This window comes from Rattus norvegicus, chromosome 2 (assembly GCF_036323735.1).
Source record: "Rattus norvegicus strain BN/NHsdMcwi chromosome 2, GRCr8, whole genome shotgun sequence".
NCBI lineage: Eukaryota > Metazoa > Chordata > Mammalia > Rodentia > Muridae > Rattus > Rattus norvegicus.
Window position 1 is genome coordinate 159,249,094 of NC_086020.1, and position 9,949 is coordinate 159,259,042.

Consider the following 9,949-nt stretch of genomic DNA (forward strand, 5'->3'; position numbering starts at 1 on the left):
AGCATATATGTCAATTGCTGAAATTAAGGAGGAAGAATCATGATATGTGAAAAGTAATCACTTTAATGTCCAAGAGAGTTATTATGTATTATTCAAAGGGAAACAAAAAGAAATTCCAGAATTTTAGTTGAGGTGAAAATCACAATGTGCATAACCACAATGAGATAAATGTCAGTTTTTAAACATTTAATATTGACTCAGAGAAACTATAGAAGCCTTGGCAGTAAGAAAGAACATAAACATTCGTAACTTGACAATGATAAAAGCAGTCCTGTATTGACTCCAGGAAAATCAATAGCATAACGGAGGTAGCAGAAGTGTAGAATTATGTGGATTCTTATATCATCATCTCATCAGGGTTTCTTCAACAGCCATCAACATTGAAATCTACTGTCATTTCAATTACAAAAGCAAACTATATGTCAATATCAGACATTAGAGAAGAAAATGAGGGACATTGAGGGATTATCAAAACAAAGTTTCCAAGATTAGGTTTGCTACTGAAAATTAAAACATATTTTGAAAATATTTTCTATAAAAGATCATAACGTAGATTCTTTAGGTCTTCCTGTATATACTAAACAAAGTTTTTAAAAATGATCACCACTTTTACAAAGTTGTTTCACTTTTCTTTGTTGCCAAGTTTCTTCATCTTGGTGATTAGAATTATTTCTCAAATACAGTAGCATATCATTGATCTTCTGTGTTGATATGTGGAATCTGCGATGGAAAATGTTTCTTTATTCCAATCCTCAAATGTAAGCTGAAATTCATTTTTAAATCACCATGTGGAATAGAAATCATTTATGGGTTGATGGCCTCATTTGTCTCTGCTTCCAACAGACTGAATAGTTCATAAAAGATTCAGCTACAATGATATTTAGAACTTTCAGATATAATGTCAAGAGCCATTAGAAAGTCCCATGGTGATAGAAAATTACTGAATTCAAAAAGACCTCATATTTTCTTGCTGTATTTTGTTGTGGGTTTGAAGAGCTGCATTATTCAGCCTGAAGGAATTGAATGCTGAGTGTCCATTTAGTGCTGTTTGTTACCACTTTTCTTGTTTTCACTCTCAATTTCAGTAACAAAAGTGTGCCAATTTTTACATGATGTAATTTATAAATAATGTGTTTAGAATATATCTCTTGATTCAAAATTAAGCATAGAGAAAAAACCTGCTTTTAGAATTTTGTGAGACAAATATAAATGTAAATGAGTAAATACATGCTCAATTATAATTACACGAGAATACACCTACACACACACACACACACACACACACACACACACACACTTAGACAAAGAGTGAGGACGGGCGAGAATTTAAGATCTTCCTATTTTTAATTGTAATAATTCATTTTATCTAAGAAGAAACAGGGAATTGTAACATTCCATCAATTTCAGAGAAAAACAAAGAGGTATGAACATACCCTGACATTACTAGTCATTTTTAAAATTACAAAAACAAAACAAAACAAAACGGAGAATAATACAGAATGAAGGATGAAGCCTTATGCAAAACATTAACATTAGTGCAAAATAATGTGAAATTACTTGAAACCAAAGGAAACACTCAAGTAGCTGTTGCTAATGGAAAAGCTCAGGAAAGGAAATGGTTTGCTGAAGGTCTCTACTTATTTATAATGATTTTATCTTTAAAGGAAAAGGTTCCTTAAAACTTAGAGGAATGCTTTTGTACTATGATATTAGTTTTGATCCGAAATTATTCATGTCATCTGACCTACTTATATGTCTTTTAAAAAGAAAATCTGAAATTAAAACTGCTCTAATATTTCTTGTGGTTTTAAAGTTCAAAAATAAAAACAGAAAAAGCATGTAAATCTTCCTTCATGTGATTTGCTTTTCCCAAGATGCTTTTGATCACATATTAAACTAATAACAATTATTTAGCATAGACAAATCAATTCCAATCATAGACTTTGTGGGGAAGGGTTACAATTAAAGGCGGGTAACATAGTATATATGAACTGGTAGTTTTTATATTTTAGTCTTATCTGATTTTGTTTATCTCAAATTGATTACAATTTACTAGTGGACTTTTGTTAGTTACAATATTCATAGTCCATTTGAGTATCTATTGAAAATATAAAATATACTGAAAGGCATACTCTGTGAAAATGTTTCTTGCTAATATTCTCTCTGCTATTATAACCACTTTGAAATAATTTTTCAATTCATCCTGTGATCTTTAAAGGTATACTACAATATCAAGAAGGAGAATCTTCAACATGTACAGCAGAATGAAACTCATGTGTGAATGCTCTGCAGTGGTTTCTTCCTAGTAAGGTTATAGTCCTCAGCAGTCTGATAAAGTTAGTGACAAAGATCAAACTTTTTAGACCTTCCAGAGATTCATTTAATACATTATAGTATGGTGATATAAACATTGATTTAATGTAGTCTGGAGAAGGCTTATGGCTTCAAAAATAGCAATTAGGTAGGGACATACTACTTACTCTTAGGTCTGAATAAAATGACAGTAGATCCTGGCAGCCATACCATTAACATCAATGGCAGTTTATCACTTTCAGTCATATCTATGACAGAATTACTGTATTATCACACAGCAATCATTATGAGCATAGCATTCTAGAATGCTATCACTCAATGAACTTCAATGTAATGGACATGTTTTATGAATAAACTTCAGCTCTAAATAAAGCCTTTTCAAGTAAAACAGAAATGTACTTTCTCAGATCATCAATTTTGACAAAGAAAATTTATCTTTTCTACAAATTCCAGTTGGTAGCTGCTAAAATATCAGAAGCGATTCTTCTAAATTAAAAAGAATAAGGTTCACAAAAATTAAAACTAGAATTGAATTTCCTGGAGAAATCATTAGCCTCATCTCATTAATGATCTGGCTTCAAGTTTTCATTCAATTCCATTGACTACCTTATGTATCTGTGAATATGGCTACAACTTGACCTGGGAGTGGCTCATGTTATGACTTTTACTTTTGAGTCAAATCACTATCAATGACAAGTGCCAACAGTGATCCCAGGCAACCTAACTTTGATACCCCTCACATACATAGCAACCTTTGCAGAAATAGAGATGATAAAATAAATAAATTTATAAGGATACAGTGAAGAACAAATAAAAGAAATCAGAAAAGATATTTCATGTTAGAAAACAGCTGCAAACATCTTAGGTTCTGAAAATGTACTACAAGAAGCATTTTGAACAAACCTGCTCTCTGGTTTCTTTATGAAGAAGATTTCTGTCAATTATATTATGACACTTTTAGAAACCATCAACGCTTTAAAAAGTACATAGGCTGACTGTTGATAAATGTGTCATGTCAGTACATCTTATCATACTGATATTACCATCAACATTATGTTAATACCATTACACAATTGAAAGCATTCAACTTCTTAAAATTAAAAACGGACTAAAACAAATTTAGGTTAAAAGAAATGTTTATATTGGCAAACTATCTTGCAATAAATGACCTATTTTGCCCATGGCATCTCTAATAGTCACAAAAGACTGTTTTGATCATTTTTTTAACCCATGTTTTCTGGGTTGCTTTTTCCCCTCCCTTCCTTCTTTTTTTCCTTCCTTCCTTCCTTCCTTCCTTCCTTCCTTCCTTCCTTCCTTCCTTCCTTCCTTCCTTTCTTCATTCCTTCCTTCTTTTCTCTCTTCTTTCTTTTTTCCTGGAACTCACTCTGAAGTGCAGGCTGGCCTCAAACTCAGAAATCCACCGATCTCTGCGTCTCAAGTGCTGGAATTAAAGGTGTGTAGCACTACCACCCTGCAATTTGTTTTATTATTTGAATCAGTTTTAGAATTTTGTTTTAGTTATTGTTTCTATCATTCATGTCTCTCAGTGGTATGCACTCATATGTGTGTTTATTCTATGTGAATGCCTATGTGAACACATCCTTGAGAAGATACCAAATTCTTTTTGAGAGTCTTCCTGCTTTTCCTGGATCATTCTCCATCTAATTCAACAAGGAAGTTCCTCAGTTAAACTCAGTGGCTGCTGGTATATGTATTGTGTAGATATCTTATTTCACGTATTCCTTGGCACTGCTTTTCCACTGCTGGTATAAAAGATAGACCACTAACTGATATATTTTTACATGGATAGTGACATTTATATTCTGCTCCTCACTTTTATGCTGCAAGAACTTTAGTCACTGGACAGACCCCTCAACCTCCAAAAATGTTTAATTTTAAGAAAAGGACACCTTTGTATCGGCTACATTTTCAAGTGTTCTATCAATAGTCATTTTTTTTTTATTAACTTGAGTATTTCTTATATACATTTTGAGTGTTATTCCCTTTCCCGGTTTCCGGGCAAACATCCCCCTCCCCCCTCCCCTTCCTTATGGGTGTTCCCCTCCCAACCCTCCCACCATTGCCGCCCTCCCCCCATAGACTAGTTCACTGGGGGTTCAGTCTTAGCAGGACCCAGGGCTTCCCCTTCCACTGGTGCTCTTACTAGGATATTCATTGCTACCTATGGGGTCAGAGTCCAGGGTCAGTCCATGTATAGACTTTAGGTAGTGGCTTAGTCCCTGGAAGCTCTGGTTGCTTGACATTGTTGTACTTTTGGGGTCTCGAGCCCCTTCAAGCTCTTCCAGTTCTTTCTCTGATTCCTTCAATAGGGGACCTATTCTCAGTTCAGTGGTTTGCTGCTGGCATTCGCCTCTGTATTTGCTGTATTCTGGCTGTGTCTCTCAGGAGCGATCTACATCCGGCTCCTGTCGGTCTGCACTTCTTTGCTTCATCCATCTAGTCCAATTGGGTGGCTGTACATGTATGGGCCAAATGTGGGACAGGCTCTGAATGGGTGTTCCTTCAGTCTCTGTTTTAATCTTTGCCTCTCCCTTCCCTGCCAAGGGTATTCTTTTTCCTCATTTAAAGAAGGAGTGAAGCATTCACATTTTGATCATCCGTCTTGAGTTTCGTTTGTTCTAGGGATCTAGGGTAATTCAAGCATTTGGGCTAATAGCCACTTATCAATGAGTGCATACCATGTATGTCTTTCTGTGATTGGGTTAGTTCACTCAGGATGATATTTTCCAGTTCCAACCATTTGCCTACGAATTTCATAAACTCGTTGTATTTGATAGCTGAGTAGTATTCCATTGTGTAGATGTACCACATTTTCTGTATCCATTCCTCTGTTGAAGGGCATCTGGGTTCTTTCCATTTTCTGGCTATTATAAATAAGGCTGCGATGAACATAGTGGAGCACGTGTCTCTTTTATATGTTGAGGCATCTTTTGGGTATATGCCCAAGAGAGGTATAGCTGGATCCTCAGGCAGTTCAATGTCCAATTTTCTGAGGAACCTCCAGACTGATTTCCAGAATGGTTTTACCAGTCTGCAATCACACCAACAATGGAGGAGTGTTCCTCTTTCTCCACAACCTCGCCAGCATCTGCTGTCACCTGAGTTTTTGATCTTAGCCAATCGCACTGGTGTGAGGTGAAATCTCAGGGTTGTTTTGATTTGCATTTCCCTTATGACTAAAGATGTTGAACATTTCTTTAGGTGTTTCTCAGCCATTCGGCATTCCTCAGCTGTGAATTCTTTGTTTAGCTCTGAACCCCATTTTTTAATAGGGTTATTTGTTTCCCTGCGGTCTAACTTCTTGAGTTCTTTGTATATTTTGGATATAAGGCCTCTATCTGTTGTAGGGTTGGTAAAGATCTTTTCCCAATCTGTTGGTTGCCGTTTTGTCCTAACCACAGTGTCCTTTGCCTTACAGAAGCTTTGCAGTTTTATGAGATCCCATTTGTCAATTCTTGATCTTAGAGCATAAGCCATTGGTGTTTTGTTCAGGAAATTTTTTCCAGTGCCCATGTGTTCCAGATGCTTCCCTAGTTTTTCTTCTATTAGTTTGAGTGTGTCTGGTTTGATGTGGAGGTCCTTGATCCACTTCGACTTAAGCTTTGTACAGGGTGATAAGCATGGATCGATCTGCATTCTTCTACATGTTGCCCTCCAGTTGAACCAGCACCATTTGCTGAAAATGCTATCTTTTTTCCATTGGATGGTTTTGGCTCCTTTGTCAAAAATCAAGTGACCATAGGTGTGTGGGTTCATTTCTGGGTCTTCAATTCTATTCCATTGGTCTATCTGTCTGTCTCTGTACCAATACCATGCAGTTTTTATCACTATTGCTCTGTAATACTGCTTGAGTTCAGGGATAGTGATTCCCCCTGAAGTCCTTTTATTGTTGAGGATAGCTTTAGCTATCCTGGGTTTTTTGTTATTCCAGATGAATTTGCAAATTGTTCTGTCTAACTCTTTGAAGAATTGGATTGGTATTTTGATGGGGATTGCATTGAATCTGTAGATTGCTTTTGGTAAAATGGCCATTTTTACTATATTAATCCTGCCAATCCATGAGCATGGGAGATCTTTCCATCTTCTGAGGTCTTCTTCAATTTCTTTCTTCAGTGTCTTGAAGTTCTTATTGTACAGATCTTTTACTTGCTTGGTTAAAGTCACACCGAGGTACTTTATATTATTTGGGTCTATTATGAAGGGTGTCGTTTCCCTAATTTCTTTCTCGGCTTGTTTCTCTTTTGTATAGAGGAAGGCAACTGATTTATTTGAGTTAATTTTATACCCAGCCACTTTGCTGAAGTTGTTTATCAGCTTTAGTAGTTCTCTGGTGGAACTTTTGGGATCACTTAAATATACTATCATATCATCTGCAAATAGTGATATTTTGACCTCTTCTTTTCCGATCTGTATCCCTTTGATCTCCTTTTGTTGTCTGATTGCTCTGGCTAGAACTTCAAGAACTATATTGAATAAGTAGGGAGAGAGTGGGCAGCCTTGTCTAGTCCCTGATTTTAGTGGGATTGCTTCAAGTTTCTCTCCATTTAGTTTAATGTTAGCAACTGGTTTGCTGTATATGGCTTTTACTATGTTTAGGTATGGGCCTTGAATTCCTATTCTTTCCAGGACTTTTATCATGAAGGGGTGTTGAATTTTGTCAAATGCTTTCTCAGCATCTAATGAAATGATCATGTGGTTCTGTTCTTTCAGTTTGTTTATATAATGGATCACGTTGATGGTTTTCCGTATATTAAACCATCCCTGCATGCCTGGGATGAAGCCTACTTGATCATGGTGGATGATTGTTTTGATGTGCTCTTGAATTCGGTTTGCCAGAATTTTATTGAGTATTTTTGCGTCGATATTCATAAGGGAAATTGGTCTGAAGTTCTCTTTCTTTGTTGTGTCTTTGTGTGGTTTAGGTATAAGAGTAATTTTAGATTCGTAGAAGGAATTCGGTAGGGCTCCATCTGTTTCAATTTTGTGGAATAGTTTGGATAATATTGGTATGAGGTCTTCTATGAAGGTTTGATAGAATTCTGCACTAAACCCATCTGGACCTGGGCTCTTTTTGGTTGGGAGACCTTTCATGACTGCTTCTATTTCCTTAGGAGTTATGGGGTTGTTTAACTGGTTTATCTGTTCCTGATTTAACTTTGATACCTGGTATCTGTCTAGGAAATTGTCCATTTCCTGAAGATTTTCAAATTTTGTTGAATATAGGTTTTTATAGTAAGATCTGATGATTTTTTGAATTTCCTCTGAATCTGTAGTTATGTCTCCCTTTTCATTTCTGATTTTGTTAATTTGGACGCACTCTCTGTGTCCTCTCATTAGTCTGGCTAAGGGTTTATCTATCTTGTTGATTTTCTCAAAGAACCAACTTTTGGTCCTGTTGATTCTTTCTATGGTCCTTTTTGTTTCTACTTGGTTGATTTCAGCTCTGAGTTTGATTATTTCCTGCCTTCTACTCCTCCTGGGTGTATTTGCTTCTTTTTGTTCTAGAGCTTTTAGGTGTGCTGTCATGCTGCTGACATATGCTCTTTCCTGTTTCTTTCTGCAGGCACTCAGCGCTATGAGTTTTCCTCTTAGCACAGCTTTCATTGTGTCCCATAAGTTTGAGTATGTTGTATCTTCATTTTCATTAAATTCTAAAAAGTTTTTAATTTCTTTCTTTATTTCTTCCTTGACCAGGTTATCATTGAGTAGAGCATTGTTCAATTTCCACGTATATGTGGGCATTCTTCCCTTATTGTTATTGAAGACCAGTTTTAGGCCGTGGTGGTCCGATAGCACGCATGGGATTATTTCTATCTTTCTGTACCTGTTGAGGCCCGTTTTTTGACCAATTATATGGTCAATTTTGGAGAAAGTACCATGAGGAGCTGAGAAGAAGGTATATCCTTTTGCTTTAGGATAGAATGTTCTATAAATATCCGTTAAGTCCATTTGGCTCATGACTTCTCTTAGTCTGTCGACATCACTGTTTAATTTCTGTTTCCATGATCTGTCCATTGATGAGAGTGGGGTGTTGAAATCTCCCACTATTATTGTGTGAGGTGCAATGTGTGTTTTGAGCTTTAGTAAGGTTTCTTTTACGTATGTAGGTGCCCTTTTATTTGGGGCATAGATATTTAGGATTGAGAGTTCATCTTGGTGGATTTTTCCTTTGATGAATATGAAGTGTCCTTCCTTATCTTTTTTGATGACTTTTAGTTGGAAATTGATTTTATTTGATATCAGAATGGCTACTCCAGCTTGCTTCTTCTGACCATTTGCTTGGAAAGTTGTTTTCCAGCCTTTCACTCTGAGGTAGTGTCTGTCTTTGTCTCTGAGGTGTGTTTCCTGTAGGCAGCAGAATGCAGGGTCCTCGTTGCGTATCCAGTTTGTTAATCTATGTCTTTTTATTGGGGAGTTGAGGCCATTGATATTGAGAGATATTAAGGAATAGTGATTATTGTTTCCCTTTATATTCATATTTGGATGTGAGGTTATGTTTGTGTGCTTTCATTCTCTTTGTTTTGTTGCCAAGACGATTAGTTTCTTGCTTCTTCTAGGGTATAGCTTGCCTCCTTATGTTGGGCTTTACCATTTATTATCCTTTGTAGTGCTGGATTTGTAGAAAGATATTGTGTAAATTTGGTTTTGTCATGGAATATCTTGGTTTCTCCATCAATGTTAATTGAGAGTTTTGCTGGATACAGTAACCTGGGCTGGCATTTGTGTTCTCTTAGGGTCTGTATGACATCAGTCCAGGATCTTCTGGCCTTCATAGTTTCTGGTGAGAAGTCTGGTGTGATTCTGATGGGTCTCCCTTTATATGTTACTTGACCTTTTTCCCTTACTGCTTTTAATATTCTTTCTTTATTTTGTGCGTTTGGTGTTTTGACAATTATGTGACGGGAGGTGTTTCTTTTCTGGTCCAATCTATTTGGAGTTCTGTAGGCTTCTTGTATGCCTATGGGTATCTCTTTTTTTAGGTTAGGGAAGTTTTCTTCTATGATTTTGTTGAAGATATTTACTGGTCCTTTGAGCTGGGAGTCTTCACTCTCTTCTATACCTATTATCCTTAGGTTTGATCTTCTCATTGAGTCTTGGATTTCCTGTATGTTTTGGACCAGTAGCTTTTTCCGCTTTACATTATCTTTGACAGTTGAGTCAATGATTTCTATGGAATCTTCTGCTCCTGAGATTCTCTCTTCCATCTCTTGTATTCTGTTGGTGAAGCTTGTATCTACAGCTCCTTGTCTCTTCTTTTGGTTTTCTATATCCAGGGTTGTTTCCATGTGTTCTTTCTTGATTGCTTCTATTTCCATTTTTAATTCCTTCATCTGTTTGATTGTGTTTTCCTGGAATTCTTTCAGGGATTTTTGCCATTCCTCTCTGTAGGCCTCTACTTGTTTATTAATGATTTCCTGTGTTTCCCTAAGTGTGTTCATGTCTTTCTTGAAGTCCTCCAGCATCATGATCAAATATGATTTTGAAACTAGATCTTGCTTTTCTGGTGTGTTTGGATATTCCATGTTTGTTTTGGTGGGAGAATTGGGCTCCGATGATGGCATGCAGTCTTGGTTTCTGTTGCTTGGGTTCCTGCGCTTGCCTCTCGCCATCAGAT